This window comes from Anabrus simplex, chromosome 10 (assembly GCF_040414725.1).
Source record: "Anabrus simplex isolate iqAnaSimp1 chromosome 10, ASM4041472v1, whole genome shotgun sequence".
In the NCBI taxonomy this organism is placed as follows: domain Eukaryota; kingdom Metazoa; phylum Arthropoda; class Insecta; order Orthoptera; family Tettigoniidae; genus Anabrus; species Anabrus simplex.
In genome coordinates, this window is record NC_090274.1 from 100,010,450 (window position 1) to 100,026,878 (window position 16,429).

The following is a 16,429-nucleotide window of genomic DNA, read 5'->3' on the forward strand; positions in this document are numbered from 1 at the left end:
AAGCAACTTTGTAATGGTACGAGTTCTTCGAGTTTGTGTCGTGTTTTTAATGGTATTTATTGTATTAACAACTGTAAAAGTAGTATCAAAGTACTCCTTGACAAACAGATAATTGTATACAGATTTAGAAATTAGTAAGCACATATTAGTAGTATCTAAATGTGAGATTAATTCTGGGGCATGGTGTAGACGTGAAGGTCTACAGTCCACCGTAGGAATTGGTCTGGGGGGTTGGAGGGTTGGCGGAGGGGTTTGAGTTGCCATACCTGCCGTATTATTTCCCCACCTTGTGATGTGTTCAGTTGCTCTTAGTGGAGATGTGGAATTGAACCCGGGACCAAACTCAGAAGTCGCATTTAAATGCCTATGTAACATGTGTAATTCTAAACATAATGCTAATCAGCTATTTGTGACATGTACTTTCTTTAATTCACCCGTCCAGAGAACATGTGCGATGATTAATACATGTCTACTATAGAAAATTAACTCAGGGGTGCAAACGTGGTCATGTTGGAAATATAGTTCTCCTCAATCTCAGAATTATTTATTAACATGACATCAAGCAATGTAAATAATGATGTTAGCAACTCAGAATATTGGACTGCACATAACAGGACAGTTACTGTGTTTTGATTTAGTGCTCACAGCCTGAAATATGTGAAGTGTAAACAGGCAGTTCTGGCCACTCTTGCTGCTTTAGACCCACCAATTGTGTGTGTTAGTGAATCCTGGGTGAATTCGTCAATCTATGACATAGAAGTGGTACCTAAGTCATACACATTATTTAGGAAAGCTCAGGGGGAGTGTCACTTATTGCCATGAAACCCGAATTCAACCGTGTGCGCTTTGAGCTGCTGGAAACGTAGGCAGAATTTGTTCGGGTGGAATTCATGTGTGCTGAAAGCAAGTTCCTTTTGGGTTCCATGTACTGAGTACCGAACTCCACCGGTGACATCAATGAGGAATTACTACTGTCTCTAAGCCATGTACAATGTATACAACATTGATTAAAAAGTATCTAGATGGCTGGTGATTTTATTTTGGAAATGTTCTGGCAGCATGATCGCCCTCACCTCCTGCATCTTGCCATCAGTCCATTAGCAGCAACTTTCGTTGTAGGATTCTACAACGTGTTCCATGAATAATTAATTACTGAACCAATCTGTGTAATGAAAATTCTTGTCCTTTCTAACCCTCCATCCTCAGTACTGGAAACAGCAGTAATCCCCTGTTCCTCTGAACACCCAGAAGTTACAGCTACCACAAAATACAAGAATCCACCAGTAAAAAATATAATAGAGTAGTCTATTACTAGAAAAAAGCCGGCTGCAAACTGCTATTATAACTTCTAAGGAGCCATCTACCCATTGTTACCAAAAACACTCTCCATAGGTCACAAAAGATGTAGTCAAAATGATACGCAAAGAAATATGCTTTGCAGGAAGGAAACCGGATACAAGCAATCTTATGTGGGACAAATATAAATGTGTGAGGAATACCACCAAGGAACTCATCCACAAAGCACATAAAAACTACATAAACAAGATAGGTAACAACAGCAAAGACATGTGTTAATACCTTAATACGGCAGATCAGCACACAGGGCATTCTACTCTAATGAAATTAGTTGCCTCCCCCGAGGTCATTGCCTCAACGTTCAGTGATAAATTTAAAGTTGGCAGTAATGAGCCAGGGAAAAGTGCGAATATGTACCCATACACAGCTAAGCCATTACCACTCTCCCTCTCCATCCTTTACTTCACAGAGATTGAGGTAATTAACAGCCTTCAAAATACTGCTTCCAACCTTGACAATATACTTCCAGTTATCTTTTGTGCAATGCACAGAAGCATTAGCTCCCTTGGAGCTGACCTTGGAACAAAATTTTGGCTACACATTGTACTAATGAGACCAGGCACATGGTGTAAGGCTTAATACATATGCTTTACTCATAGAGGGGAAAGATTGGAGGGTGATCTTCGAGACTTGGTGCTGGACTTCGAACAAGATAGTGGCTACACATTTGCTAATGGGAATACAGAGATGGTGTAACTTTTATACTCATACGGACATAACGGAAGGCAACCTGAGGGAATCAGAGTTGAACTTGTAGTTCTGTACATGATAGTGTGTATACATTGTTTATTTGGGACTAGGATGTGGTGTAAGGCCTAACACATTTGAATTGCTTATATGGACATAATGGAGGTCGATTTCAGAACTGAGCGACCATGGAGTCACTCACTTGTTGATTTTAACTTTTTGAGCTTATAGATTTGAAATTTAGAGACTTCTAATTGCATACCATAATGTTTACATCACTTAGAGGTTAAAGTTTTGGCTTCAGAATTTAAAAAATGTCTTGAAAGATAGCTATAAAGTCTGTGTAGAGTAACTTAGGAGGTGAGCGCTCCACTGTCATCAGCCTAAAAGGCTGATCTAAGGCTCACTGGACAGGGGTGATGTTGAAATATTGCAGCATTTCACGTCTTTGTGGACTAACTTAGGAGGTGAGCGCTCCACTGTCATCAGTCTAAAAGGCTGATCTATGGATCACTGGACAGAGGTGATGTTGAAATATTGCAGCATTTCACGTCTGTGTAGACTAAAATAGGAGGTGACCGCTCCACTGTCATCAGTCTAAAAGGCTGATCTAAGAATGATAGTCTGATGTGAACTTTGAAAGTTAGCAGCATTATATTTATTTATTTATTTATTTATTTATTTATTTATTTATTTATTTATTTATTTATTTATTTATTTATTTATTACAGATGCTACCAACAGAGACACACTCCAATTATAGGTGGCTTTTACAAATTATTTGACCCGAATCACACAGAAATCCCAAAAAGAAAAAATATGAAAATGCTATGTAAATGAGATGATAAAATGGATGAAACAGCATCTCATATACAGAGGTCTGTTACTACATTTAAAAAATAAACTGTAACCAAATCATGTAAATATTATACATATTAACAAATCACTTTGACGAGTACAATTCTTTTAATATATTTACATATGTGTCATATTCATATTCATTAAGGTATTGCATTTCACACATATTGATAAATGGAGAGTTGTTAAAATATACAGTTTTGGAGACTGTAGTTATGAACAATTGCCGAAATCTTAAATTTATTCTTCTACCATTAAAGATTTACTCGTGAAGCAAGCTAATGTCATCAATTAATGCATGAACAATCTTATAGAGACAAATTTGTTGAGCTATTACACACCTACCTTCTAGTGATACATATTTAAATCATTCAACTAAAATTCATTTGAAACATAATTTCTAAAAGGGAAGTTCTTATATTTTTATTATAAAGATATCTTTAAAAGCATTTGTGCACTCCTTCAACTTGATTTCGATAACATTCATACCATGGAGACCAACTTATACATGAATACTCAAGTTTTGATTGGACAATACTATTGAACAATAAGGTAAGTGCATAATGGTTAGTGAAATCTCTTCAATTTCTAAATAAAAAACCATGGAGTATATTTTTTCTTTGTGTGAAAATTGTTCATTGGTACCGTTTCACAAAATGCGGAGTGTACCTGAGTATAAAAACACTCAACAGCCTGGTCAGCGTTTGTAAATTCTACAATCTTAGACCAATCCATTTGCTCAAACATTTTATACATTTGAAAGAAATTAGCCCCTCTAAACTCAAATAACTGCTTAGATTGTTTAGGCTGTTGTGAAATATGGCTACACTCTCTGTTTAATAGTAGTGTGACTACAATTGCAGGATGATAACTATCCTCCTTAACTAAGGGGCACTCATCTCTATATACTGTTAATGTGTTAAAATTCATAATTATAAGATCAAGTGTATTTCCATTTGCATTAATAATATTATTATTTACAGTGTTTGCTCCAAAAACTTGCACTCATGGCACTCTTGCTTTACCACCAGAGCAAGTTCTTCCTCAATCTTTGCAAATATAACCCGAGTGGGTTGTTGCTTGGTGGATTTTTTCTTAAAGGCAGAGAGAGGCAAAGAGAGATGAACCTATCTTTTTAATTTAATAGTTATTTCATTCTCCCTACTACGGGAGTGAGCCATCAGTCTAACAAATGGACTCTTTGGCCAATTACATTACATATATTTGTTTCAGTTATGGTTGTGTGCTAATTTCACATGTTTTATGGAAGTAAATTTAAAAACTTTTCTTCTGCTTTTGTAAAACATATTGTCGGAAATAAAAATAGTTTTCATGTTAAAGTACTGAATCACTACAAATATAATAACAGAACAGAAAACATTGTTTTTCTCAAAGTAAAACAATGTTAAATATATTTATTTTGTTTTTTACTTAGATACATTTATATATGTTTGAATTTCAGTATACAATCGATGACATAAAATTATTAACGAATTCTTCTTCATGTGAATAAGCCAAGTTGACATAATATCTGAGGGAAAAAAAAACACCAAGGAGAACTTCACCCAGAGATGTGCGATCTGTATTTGTCCATAATTCCATTTTGTGTTTAAATTTATCTGTGGTCTGACTTGGAAGCGGGAAGTGGTGCTTGGTTAGGAGGTGTGATTTGTATGGCTTTTAATCCTCAGGTTTGACCTAACAGCCAGGGGAGAGGTGAATCCTGTGGGATGCCTCTATAAACTTGGTCCAAATGTACATGCCATTGAAAATTATTTTGTAACGTTATATCTAGGTAGGTAAGTGTGGTCGTTACAGAAGGGTATATTATTTAAGGTTAGAAAGGGTTTGTTAGTCGGGCGGCATCTACTTTTACGATTAGGAAAAATTATACATTTTTTTGCTGACATTAATGTTGGTTTGTCAGAGATTGAGCCATTGTTCGAGTTCATTTAAATCGGTTTGTTGACGGGATTGCAAGGATCAGTTATTGGTTTCCACAGCCAGTATTGCCGTGTGTTCAGCAAATTGACACAATGAAAGTGGGGGTATAGTTTGGGTAATATTGTTACAAAACAGGACACACTAAAGCAGTCACAGTGGGAACCTTGTGGTACTCCTGTTTTAATTGGAGAGTTGTAGGTAAATGTCTTTTGAATACTGATTTTGGCTAGGAAATTGGTGATTGTCATTGGAACTGGAAGATGGTGGAATTTATATATCAGTCCGTTGAAAGGCATCATCATGAAAGGTAAGGGATGTGCATATTTCTGTAGGTAAATATTTGGTGATGCATACAGAGATATGAAAGACATGGGCATGTATGGAGTGCTGAGGACAGAAACTGGCGTGTTACTGAGGTATGAGATGGAGGGAGTCGAGATAGGTGTGTATACAGTGAGCTAAGATGATTTCTAAGATTTCAGAACACTCTGTTAGGAAATTTGGCATGTACCCAATTTGGGGGGAGGGGTGGGGAAGAATCCAGTACCGGTATGGAGAATTATGGTGTATACTTCATTTTCGAGTTAAAGGAAGGAATGTGGAGTTTCTTTTATGTGTCGTTAAGTAATTTGATCTAGTCCAGGGGCAGTGTTTTTCAGTCCTGAGTGCGTCTTTTATATCTTAGACTGTAATAGGAGCATTTAGGGGATGTTGGGAGTCAAGAACTGGAGGGGATTCTAAGGTAAAGTGAAGAGGATTTTGTGTGATATCTGAATATTCCGATATTGTATCGTGGTCAGGATGGTAGATATTGGGATCAGAAGATGGTGAGAAAATTACTTTATAATGACCTGCAAAAATTTCAGTCATTGTTCTATTATCACTGAGTGCATATTTGTTATGCATTATTAGAAAATATGGGTAGGATTGCTTTATGTTTGTCAGTGAATTAAAGGTATTTTGGGTCCACCTTTCCAATACTAATTTATTGATGTGAATTATATCACATGCAGTTCATAGAAGAGTGGTACTAGTTTCGACACTGATTACCCGTCATCATCAGCCAGTGATACACTTAAACAAAATGCAAACATCCAAAAGACAGTATAAAACACATGGCACGCATACAACAGTGATTAAAAATAAAGTAAAAATTATGGTACAAATTTATGAAATTTGATTATAGTGCATCAGACCACTAAGTAAAATTCTTTAACATCTAAGGTGAGAAACTCAGTTGTTAAGTCCGTACACACATCACGGGTGATCCAGCTTGAAGCATATGTCATATAATGTTTATATCTTTGTCTTGTTAAAAGAAAATTGCAAAACATATGTCATTCATGTGAAAAATAACTTGCTTGTATAAGGTGTGGCATGGAATATTCTAAATTCCCATGGAGGGAATTAGATATCTTTCACCAATAGAGCATGTCAAAAACAAATCAGATGAAAGGCTTTTCAGGCGTTTGCTCGATTAACCAGCGTTTTGTCTTAGGTCTGACACTAGATTCGTCAGAGTGGGATGTGTCAGACCCTACCCACTGATGGACGGTGTATGCAGGTGAGCTAATCAGAAGCCTATGTAAAAGGCACAGTCCGACAACTGCATACGGGAGATAAATCTCCACAATGGAATTATTGCCCGCCTAGCAATTCCGAATGGAAAATTCTAAATTTCCATGGAGGGAACTAGATATTTTTCACCAATAGAGCATGTCAAGAACATATCGGATATAAGACTTTTCAGGCGTTTGCTCTATTAACCAGCGTTTCGTCTTATATCTGATATGTTTTTGACATGCTCTTTTGGTGAAAAATATCTAATTCCCTCCATGGGAATTTAGAATTTTCCATTCGGAATTGCTAGGCGGGCAATGATTCCATTGTGGAGATTTATCTCCCGTATGCAGTTGTCAGACTGTGCCTTTTATATAGGCTTCTGACAAGCTCACCTGTATACACCCAGCGTCAGTGGGTAGGGTCTGACACATCCCACTCTGACGAGTCTAGTGTCAGACCTAAGACGAAACGCTGGTTAATAGAGCAAACGCCTGAAAAGCTTTACATCTGATATGTTTTTAAGGTGTGGCATTCCACGGTCTTAACTCAGATGGTTCCAGTGAAAATAGTATAGTCGTATGAAGGCCTTATTTTGAAACCATGCTTGATTCCCAGCTCGTTATGGGACAATGGAAACCTGATGGAAAAATGAAAAAAATGATGAAAGTCAAATTTGTCATGTTGGAGTTACAAACGCGGAAGGAAGAGTAGAAAAATGTTCGGACTTTTCTCTTCCTGAATATGTGGGTCACAGGTTCGAAGGTGCGCCTGGTAATGTTCATGGGAATATTTTAATATTTGGAGTGCTTAGAGAGGCAGGGAAGCTTTGCATAGATGGGAGGTGTGATGAAGATTGTGGAGGCCGTTGACAATAGTTAGTGGGGGATTCTAATTTCTTAACTTTATCATGTAATTCATGTTGTGAAGTAGGTAGTTCAATATTGCATATTATGTCTGATATTGTTTGTTTGCTACCCAATAGGTTCGTGTATTCCGTACGACTGGGGATTTTGGTTGTGTTGCTATGGGTTTGTTAGTACCTTTTTTATTGTTAGTAATCCAGGGACATGATCATTTCCCATTGAAGGTAGCATGGTAATGTCATGGTTCATTACTAGGTTAGGGCAGAGGATCTGAAATAGAGGGCTCGTATTTGATGTAGGGCGGGTTGGGGGAAGGGAAGTGTAAGTATATCATGTAACTGTTGATCATAAATAGCTTGTCGCTTTTGTGTATATGAAGTAATTTTAAAATCTGTGATCGTGATGTAAGTACTGTATTGACTATCAACATTTTCTGAGGTGGAGAATAGCCAAGAGGTGTATACATAATATTTCTAAAGCTATTATTTGATTTCCAATAGTGATATCTATTAGTAAGTTTTCAGATAGATACTCATTTAATGATAATGATGTTCTGAAGGGATAGGTTTATGAATACTAATTTCTACCCCTCCATGGCATCTATTCGGGCAGCAGTCACTCGACCCTTAAAGAACACACATTAATGTAATAACCATTCATTTACTACAACAGTGGACTAGGATCAAGGAGAAATAATGCACAGTGCATTCACGTCCCAGAGAAAGTTCCATGAAAGTGAGTCTGGAAGATCAATCGTGCCGCTAGCTGGATCTGATACAGAACATCAGGACGTTGGAATGGGGCAATATTCTGGAGCTCCATAGTGATGATTTTCAGAATGGTCTCAGTGGAAGGAGGGGAAGATTGGAAGGGGAGGGTGGGGCAGTGATGTCAATTGGTGTGATAGGTAACACTTTTTCCGGCTGAGTGGGAGAAGATTAAGTTTACCCTTACATTTAACTGAGAAAGGTGGATGATCTTCACTAGAAGTGTTCTATTTGCGAGATCCCTTTCTCGTTTTAGCACTGGAGGTTTGTTGACCACTACAAATCGCACATACATTTTGAAGAGAGCAGTATTAGGATGATCATAGAATTGGCAGCGATCGCAGTGTCTGCGCTGTGGTCAAGATGACCAAGATTCCTCCACATGATGTTGCTTCACTTATTTCAGTAAACCATCCTTCAGAAGCTGGTTCATTGTTGCCATAATCCGGGACAGGATACGTTAGAATTCCGGATCCGAATGGCCCGGAATGTTTGATGTCCCTTTTTCTGAAGATAGCCAGTGACAACGTCCTCCGTGTAGCTGCTATCAACCCCATGTACCACCGCTGACCAGGTCGAGGCTGGACGCAAAGGCGGTTAGTTGTGCCGCATTGTTGAGCCAGGTTTATGCTGCAGCATGTGTACAAAATGTGCCAGTCCTACTTTGTTGACTAGGACTGTGTAAATATTTTAGAAGTTTTTATGGGGTGGCCATCTTTGCTGTACTGAATTTCTAGGAGATAATCTCGTATGGCATTGGCAGAAGCTTGGTGATTATATTGTAGATTTGAAGCAAGTGGTTGATATTCGGGTTCAGATTTCTCATCTTCACTGTGTAGAATGGGACAGGAAGACCAGTGTTTGTTGTTGTGCCACTGTGTTGTACCTTGTGTGAGCACTGCTGGTTTTTTCTGCTTCTACTTAGCTCCTGATATTGAATGGCACAAATACCAACAAACCGTTCGCAGCTGGTAAATGGAACTGTGCCAGAAAATCACACTGATGTTGAAATGTGTTGTGCCGCCTGATTGAGGGGTGTGTGTGTGTGTGTTCTGCCAGTCAATGCAAGTGGGATTTATTCCTCTGGAGCAATAGCAAGCTACATGCAATGATTTGGTCTTGGAGAATCACTGTCTTCAGGGCTCCTAGCCTGCTTACCTGCATTCTCTTCCATAGCAATTTTTTGTCCTCATGGTGGTGGTGATGGTGTAGAATTTCCAGACACCATGGAAGAAGCTTTTCCCGCAGATAGTATATTTCTAACCGATGGTGCTCTCTGTTGGTTTCTGTTGAAGTTGTTATGTCGCAGCTCATAGTTGCTTTGCCATACTACTCAATACCATAGGATGTAAACGTCATGGTTTTGATCCGTATTGAATTGTGATCACAATGACAATTAAAACTTATGTTTTAATGGTCTACCCTCCAATACTGTATAGTCTATACATATTGCATAATATAGGATTGAAAGGTGGACCATTAAAACATACGTTTAATTATAATAGTGACACTATTCAACAGTCGAATCTCATGATGAACCGATTTTCTATAAAAAGATTATATCAATACCACTTTGCTAAGTGAATGCGAGTATAGTTTTTGTTGTAGTTTTTGGGGTTAAATATCGATCTCAGAACTCAGAGATTCAGCATATGTTTCTTAATGGTGGTGTTGAAGAAGGCTTTTATATTTATCTGAATGGATGAAGTATAAATTTTAACAGCAATTCATTTAGGTCTATTCGATAAAGGTGTAATTTTGGTTGCTAAGACGTCCGAGAGATAAATCTGAGGTTTACTCGATTTTGTAACACAAATGAGTTCTGAGTAAGAAGAGGTCATACACTACTCTGTCCATAAGGAGGATGTGAAGCGCTATTACGTTTTCGAAGAGAAGGAGTTTCACACTACAGTGACGTTATGTTATCCAGCTAGGTATGAAAATGTGAAACCACTTTAAAACTGTCATCTTAACCGCGGATTCGAACTTACCATCCTTCGAGTGGATGTTCTTGGCTGTAGGACTTAAAAATATGCAGCAATCTCGCTCTGTGGAAGAGGCGGGATGCAAACAGGCTGATGCAGCATTGAGCGTTGGGACTCCTACCTAAGTTGTATATTTTATCGTAAAGTTCTCTCTAATCCTACCCTGCATAGTGAAGTCATTACAGCATTGTCAATCAGATCTACTGATTGTTTTGAATTCATGCTAATTTTTAATTATCACTTCATTTTGTTGCACCTCGTACCAATAGGGTCTGGTTACCTAGCGGGTAGGTCCCTTTAAACCTGAATTATAATCGTCATCATCATTGATCTAGTCGGTGACTATGTTTAGTCCCTCTGTGTGAGGAACACCATTGATATGTTACTTGTGAGTAGTACCATAATGTGAGGAACACCATTGATATGTTACTTGTGAGTAGTACCATAATGTGAGGAACACCATTGATCTGTTACTTGTGAGTAGTACCATAATGTGGGGAACACAATTGCATACCTGCCAACCCCTCCGGTTTACCCGGGAAACTTTCCGATTTTAACTCATCTTCCGGTTTTCCAATTTATTTTTATATCTTCCTATTTTTGACCAATATGACCTCCAGTACGGTCAGTACTCTTCCCCTAGGACGAATTCTTATGTGTTTGTGTAATTTACGCAATCACGCCGGGCCATTGTTCAGAAAGATGTTCCCAGATTCAGACATTGCGAAGAAATAAGCATATTTACCGGTATTTGATGCTTTATTTGACGGGCGGATCATCCGTCGCTTTCGTGTAGGTATCGTATTTCTCGCTCACTACAGCAGCGTGTGTGCTGTTCAGGTGGGAATTCGGGACGTCAATCGTCCTACGAGTCAGAGGTCATGCGCACTAGCGACCGCTAGGGACTCCGTTGATCGGGATGAAAGAGTGAGTTTGTTATTGTGTGGTTCGCGCGCTCGTTTCGTTGGAGTTTTAGATCACGTGTCTTTTCTTGCGGTTCTGTGCTTTTCCCCCTGTCGAATTCATATGTTAATAATGTACGAGACATACTGATCTGTTTTGTATGTGGTAGTTTCGCGTATTTCGGTGCTTTTGTGTTGACCAGAATTCATAATTTTTATGACTTCAACGTATTTCAGAGAGTTGTGTCGGTGACAGTTTGTGGTATTTTCTCTTCACATGATAACAACAAACGTTATCTGCAAGTGTTCATGGATACTTATAAAACTGAATATTCGTTCATTTTACAGTCTAATAAAGGAAACTATTATGCATTTTGTTCCGTGTGCCGGTGTGATATTAATATCTCACTTGGAGGGAAAACAGATATTGTAGCTCACAGTGTCGCACAGAAACAGAAAGATAGTGCTAGCTGTCTCGAGAGGAACAAAAAATTAAGTATTTTTTGTAGGTGGGAAGGAAGATGATGCAGTCACTCGAGCAGAATGTTTGTTGACGGCGTTCATCGTCGAACATAACCTTGCATTGTCTTGTTCTGATCACGCAGGGCCATTGTTCAGAAAGATGTTCCCAGATTCAGACATTGCGAAGAAATATGCGTGTGCTAGAACAAAAACATCTGCCATTATTAATGAAATGGCCCGTGATGTAAATAGTAAGGTGATTCAAGCTTTAAAGACTGAACCTTTTGCGATTTCAACTGATGGTAGCAATGATAAAGATAGTAAGCTCTATCCTATCGTCGTCTCGTTTTTCAACAAAGAATTGAAAAATATTGAAAATCGTTTGGTATCCATGTAAAATTTGGAAGGCAATTCTACTGGTATTAATGTTGCTAATTTGCCCCTGGATGTTCTGAAAAGATATGACGTCCGATGGCAAACTGTATAGCTTTTAGCGCAGATAGTGTTCCTGTTATGATGGGAAGAAAAGACGGTGTTGCTGCTAAACTAAGAGAGCAATGCGAAAACATTATTATGGGATGCCCATGTCATTTGATTAATTTGGCTGCCATGAAGGGTGCAGACTCCCTTCCTGTAAAAATTGATGAGATGCTAATTGATATTTATTATTATTTAGACAAAAGCCCGAAGAGAATAGATCATCTCAAAATGTATCAAGCTTTGTACCAAACTGATATTAGAAAAATATTAAAGCATGTGTGTACACGCCGGTTATCCTTGGGGAAATGTTTAGAAAGATTGATTTCAGAGTGGGAGCCATTTCAGAGTTTCTTTAAGGATGAAGAAAAACGGTCCAATAGCTAAAGGCACATGAGGAAACAGAAATGGAACATGGTCTTTGTGTCAGTAGAGTGCAAGACCAAGCTTCTGTTATTTCTGGAAAAAGGAAGGCGGAGAGTAGTTCGTCTCCATCTGTGAAGAAAATAAAGGAGTCTAGTTGCACTGCCAGTATTTCACGAGAGGAGAGACTATTTCTTTTTCTGTCTTCAAACGTTAATAACGCATTTTGCTCATTTCTGGCATTTATCATCCCTACATTTGAAAAAACTAATAAAGTTCTTCAGTCACAGGCACCTCACATTCATGTCATAAGATCAATGCTGACGGATATGTTGAAGGACATTCTGTGTATTTTTGTTAAGCCACTGTTTATAAAAATATCCTACAGTTTTAGAAGTGGTCTATCACACGAGAGAGAATCAGAAAGCTGATGATTTAATAATTGGCTGTTCAACTTCTCGTCTTGTAGGAAATCTGGCACCTGAGGAGAAGAAAAAGTTTTATTTGCACATTAGGAACTATTTTATTGCAGTTTGTGATTATATTATTCATAATTTTAATTTGAATAGTGATGTTTTTGTTAATGCTCAAGTAGCTCAGATAAATTCTTTGCAGACTTCTTCCTTCCATGCCATAAAGTATTCTGTTTCAAAGTTTCCTGTTATATTGCCAGTGAAAGATGTTGAAGATGAACAGGAAGCAATGGATGCATTACAGTGCCAGTTTTGTGATCTCCAAGTGGAGGATTTACCATTGTCTGTTGTGCAAGGAGAAAGACTATATTGTTCTTGGTCTGCTATAGGGGATTTACGAGGTGCAGATAGGTGTTTCAAATATGATAGAATCGCAAAAGTAATGCTCTCAATATTGACAATTCCACACGGCAATGCCGAGTGTGAAAGATTGTTCAGCCAGGTAAAAAGGACGAGGACACAATTCCGATCATATCTGAATGACGAAAATCTCAGTAAACTATTGGTGGCTAAATGAAGTCTAAGTGGAAAGTGTTATGAGCAGCAGTATGGCAGTTCATTCTTGAAGAGGGCAAAGTTAGCTGCCAGTTCAATGCTAAACAAGTAAACACAGCAGTTTCTATCACCTATATGTGTATATTCTTCACCATTTGGTATGTTGTAGTCAGTTCTTGACTTATCTGTCTAAATGTTACTATTCGTATGTATGTGTCATAAATGAGAACGATTATTAGGTACGTTTTCCTGCAGTCGTTTTTGTTTTTTAGTTTAAGATTTTGAATGTAATGGTTAATTTGCATTGTAAATGTAGATATGTATGCCTTTTACCTTGTCCTCTTTTTACTGAGACCGTTGCGCAATACACTTCATGATATCCAAGAATTAAAAAATCTTCCTATTTTTTATTTCTAAAAGATGGCAGGTATGCCATTGATTTGTTACCTGTGAGTGGTGCCATTATGTATGACATGCCATGTGACTATATTACCTGTGATTAGTACCACCATGGGAGGAACGCCATGAATACCGATACCTGTGATTATTACCACTATAGGAGGAAGGCCATGGTTGTACTTTACCAGTAATTAATTCTATTCCAAGGTTCAGTGACACAGGTTTTGTACCCTTTTGGACAACAGGAATCATCTCTGAAAGTAAGGCATTGTGAATTGGATCCACTGATTGTCTTTGATTGATTCATGGCCATTTTGTCATTGCCATGCATTTTAGATTTTATTTCACAACAACGATAATAGCATTTCCTTACCTTGTATGTGTGGAAAACTTGATAATCGTAGCAATTCTGATTATAGGAAGTTCAAACAAACATTGATTATCGCCGCAAGTTTGTGAGGGAAAATAACCTTTGGTATACATGTCTTTTGCTTTTCATGTATCTAAACAGTGTGAGCGACGCACGTGCCCCTGGTACAATGGACCCCACACCTTATTGGTTTGTAAAGTACTAACAATCCCCATTAATGATATAAATGTTAGTAGTTCTGCAATTGTGCCACGCATTCAAACATTTAGGTAGGCACAGCTTGTGTAGCAGTGAAGAACAGTTCAGGACAGGTTTTTAATAGTCACAGATTTTTTTGGACTGGGGAGTCATTTATCCTTAGGGTCTTGTAGTCTTGTCACGAAGCTTGCCGTTTATGCTAAGATTTGTTGGCTACGTATATTTGGTATAGGTAATACTGATGTATCGCCTGGATGATCACATGAAACGTTGTTTCGTTCTCTAATGTGTCAGATTATTCATTGAAACTGAACTGTGCATTTGTGAATACACCTACAAGCCAACTGCCTGCACAGCAAATTGATTGTTCCAGTTGGTATATTGCTTGTGATGTCATTTTAAGTGCTAGTATATTTAAGCAGCATTCTACTATTTATATCTTGCTAAGAGCTGAAGTCTACTATGATATTTTGTCTTCTAATACCTTGCATAAGAAAGGTTATCTCACCTTGTTAGTTGACCAAATTTGGTTGGGGTTTGTCAGGCACCATCCTTGAGTTTTGTGTTAAGAATAATGCCAAGGTTCAGTGTGCCAGGCTTATAAATCTTGATTCTCTACATAAAATTGCAAAGTTTTTGGAAGCTTGGTGAACTTCATCAACCATTTCTTGCTCCTGAAGAAAGGGCATGTGAAGAACATTTTCTTGAGTAATTATCAAATTGATGATTCTGACAGGCTTAATGGCAAATTTCCTATTCGTCCTGAAGTGTCACCTTTAGCTCTGTTTAAGCATAATGCTGAAAGAACGCTCAGAACACATTGAAAATAAGTTTACTGGATTTCCAGATTTGTAACAGCTGTATGTAATTTTTATGCGTGAATACATTGAAACGGGACACATGAAAAATATACCCCTTGTGACTTCTAGCTCATCAAGCTTTCATATGCCACATTGTGTGCTCAATGATTGTAGCATAACAACCAAGACAAGAGTTTTTTTAATAGATGGTTTGAATCTTAAATTGGATAGCTTTGAACTCTTCGTAAATGGTTGACCATGAAATTTAGCCTGACTTCCTATCTACTGTTTTAATGTTCAAAACTTTTCTTGATACTCATTCAGCTGATATTCATAAGATATACAAATTTGTGTTTATACATCCTGACCTCAGGAGTCTTAAGAATATTGCATGGCATGAATGCCTCCAATGAGGAGTACAAGGACTACCACCTTAATACTGTTACCCTAGTGCATATTCTTGTATTTACGTTGTTGCTGTTGTTGTCATCGTGATGACTGGTACTAGCTCAGTTGAAGTAGCTGAGGAGCTTCTGTCAGAAATTTCTTCATGGCTTTACCGTACACATGTGTATCTCAGAAATTGGACGTCAAATTGTCTACAATCCCCTGCCAATGTCCCTGTAGATGATAGAGAAATCTTGTCAACATGTAATCTCACTACGATAAAGCTAATATAATATTAGGTATTATTGGGCATCCTAAATGTGATGAGTCACGGTTAAAATAAAGTTAAAGAACACACGCAAGGAAATCACTAAGGGAATCATTCTGATAATCACTGTTTCCATATTGGCCCTTCCTGAATTTCTTCTATGTGCTGTGATTAAGTGCACACTTATCACATTTTCTATTTGGCAATTGGACATTATATAGGCTTGCATTTTAGGGCCTTTATGTGAAAATATTGAGATTTGGAGTGCTATGTAATGTGATAAGAAGCAATCCTGGTACATATATTACGTTTGCTTCTGGATATTATATATGATTTTGTTACCTTAATCATAAAATGTAATTATCTTCTGTTTTCTAGTTATGGGAACGTTGCATTATTGACCAGAGGTCCAGTGGATACATATAACAGTAGGTACAAGATATTGAAAGAAGGAAGTGAGGTAACGTGCATTTTGCCCACACATAATGAATGCAACCTGCACATGTTCTCTGACTCTGAACAAAGGCGAATCCACCCCAATACTCAAGGGGCACTCTGTTGTAATAAATGCGGTTCCAGGTCTTCTCAGAAGTCGCATCTCCAGGATCACCAGTTTAAACAAACTGGCGAGCGTCCATATTCCTGTGATCAATGTGTAAGGAAGTTTTGTACGAAATCTCAGGTTCAGTGTCACCCTCAGATACATACTGGTAAGCTACCATATTCTTGCGATTTATGTGAAAAGAAGTTTTCTAATAAGTCTAATCTTCGGAAGCACCTGGTCGTACATACTAGAGAGCGGCCATATTGTT